At 50.3% G+C, this 2323-nt stretch overlaps 1 protein-coding gene across 1 annotated transcript in view; it reads right to left on the bottom strand.

Moving 5' to 3' along the window:
- MME (membrane metalloendopeptidase) overlaps positions 1 to 1517 on the bottom strand; it is a 35395-nt gene extending 33878 nt beyond the window's left edge. Inside the window, exon 1 of the mRNA XM_005419061.2 lies at positions 1447 to 1517. The gene's annotated coding sequence lies outside the window, so the exon portion shown is untranslated. The remainder of the gene's footprint in view (positions 1 to 1446) is intronic.
- Between the last annotated feature and the right edge of the window lie 806 nt (positions 1518 to 2323).

Raw genomic sequence — 2323 nt, forward strand, 5'->3', positions numbered from 1 at the left:
CCCGCACGGCCGGGACATCCGAGCCCGGGCGCTGCCCGCTGCCCGCCCGCCGCCGATCAAAGGAGCCCTTGTCCGCCGGCCGCCGGGCCAGCAGTTCTCCGGCTGACCTGAAGGCTTCTTCCTCTTGGCGATCATAAAAACGCGATGGGGCAGGAAACAAACAAACAGCCCCCCCGCCCCCAGGCACGCCGTGCTCCTCGCCGAGGCTCCGCCGGGCAGTGCGAGGGAGCGGCCCCTGCACCTGCCCGCGCCTCGTTTCCCCCGGGCCGTTCAGGAGAAGGAGGGAGGGGATGCGCGGGGAAGGTTAGCGGCTGCATGTCTGCGGCTCCGTGCCTGCTTCCATGCACACTCATCGCCTTTGTCAAATTAATGCAGTCGCATACGCTCTGCAAGATCTTGCATCCTCATTCACCGAGTGATTTCTCCTTGGGAGGGAGATAGCTCTTGCACGGACAGGCAGCTCTGAGCTCTGTAAAAAGATTTCTCAGCCACCTGAGTATCAAAAGATATTTGTTTCATTCTTACAAAGTTTCATCTCACATTAAGTTTCATTTTTACTGAGAGACTGACAAACATCAACGGCAGCAATATGAATTGCAGTCATTCCTCTCATTCAAACCAGACACCACACTGCTTTCTGCTGCGTTCCTTTAGAGGTTTATTACCTCTGAGGCAGACATGGCAGGAATTTCTGAAATCTTTTATTACCAGCTACACACACTAAAATGTCTGCGGCTTGAGAGGGGTAACTTCTGCCAAGAAAGGTGGAAACTGAATCCCTACTTCTTTGTGGGGCTGCCCAGTGAGTGATCTGCAGGGCAGATGCAATGAAGAGGGGAAGATGAGCATTAGCTGTACGAATGAAGCACTTTTGCAAAATGACCTTCTGAAGAAGGAGGTTTTACTCACCACCAAAGCAATAGAAGTGTCAAAAATGGGCAAGAAAAAAATTTCAAAAGGTCTAGAGAACAAAAATACTTCATTTTCTTACAGAGAGGAGTGGGGGCAATACTGATTATATCCTTTCCAGGATCAGTGTTCAAATTATTATAAATATCTCACGTTCACCCTTTCCTGCAGTACTTCTTACAGAGTTCCAGTCCTTTTCCTGGGACAAGCCATGTGCTCCTGCAGGTCACTCCTGTCATTACCTAATGCCTTAAACAATAGCAAATTTCACCGAGCAGTGTAAGGCTGGAAGAGGAATTAAAAATACATGTGATTTTGTAACCAGGTGCCCATTGCAGAGCCTCCACTGCAACAAAGCTTGGGAGGTGCAGGGTGATGTGCAAACAGGCTGAACTAAAATGGCAAAAAAAAGGACTTGTTTCAAAAATCTTAGGTGAACAAAAAAAAAAAGTAGAACTGCCTCATTAACCACAAAGAGAGAGAAAAGGAAGAAACTCGTCTGGCAATCTGTAAACGGCCCAAAGAGGAGTGACATACCTGACAGGCAGGGAGAGAGTTTCCACTGTTGTAGAGCCCCGTGCTTGGGAGAGAGAGCAGCCGTGGGTGACACGGGCTGTGAGAGGTGTGATCTGTGAGTCAAGCGCTGAGATTCCTGCTTGGGCCTTTCCTAGGGAAAGCTCCCCACAAGTCAACAGTGAGATCTGCTTCCTAAGGACAATGTTATCTCTGCTGCTGCGGGCAGTCAGGGAAGGGAGGTTTGCAGGGCAACGCAACAGTGAGCTGGGGTCTCTTCTTCTCCCAGATAACAATGATAGGACAAAAGGAAAGGGCCTCAAGTTCTGCCAGAGAGGTTTTGTTTGCATATTAGAGAGAATTTCTTCCCAGAAATGGTTGCTCAGCCCTGGCACAGCCGCCCAGGGCAGGGGAGGAGTCCCCACCCCGGGAGGGATTTAAAGGTTGTGTGGATGTGGCACTTGGGGACATGGTCAGTGGTGGCTTTGGAGTGCTGGGGGAATGGAGAGTCTTAGAGGGCTTTTCCAACCCTGTCATTCTAGGGATGACAGACCTGTAATCTTCATTCTGCTAATGGACATGGCCTGCAGATTCCTGAGGGCAAGCCCCCACTGCCAGCATGACCCAAGGAGCAGCTGACCCTTGCATTGATTCTGGTTAAACACTGTGTGTTTGCTCCCCTCTTACTCACCTGCCTCTGCTAGGACCAAGATAAGAAACAGGAAGGCAAACCAACAGCAGAAAGTTCACCCCACAATTGAAAGAAACAATGGAATCCTCGAATTTGGAGATAAGAGTAAATAGTTCTCCCTTAGCACCTTGCTGAGGTGCGCTGCTCTGATCTTGCTGCTTGCTGTGGGAAGGAGCAGGAGGAAGAGTGTGCAGCTTCACCCTTTAGCCA

Source organism: Geospiza fortis, unplaced genomic scaffold (assembly GCF_000277835.1).
Source record: "Geospiza fortis unplaced genomic scaffold, GeoFor_1.0 scaffold172, whole genome shotgun sequence".
Lineage (NCBI taxonomy): Eukaryota > Metazoa > Chordata > Aves > Passeriformes > Thraupidae > Geospiza > Geospiza fortis.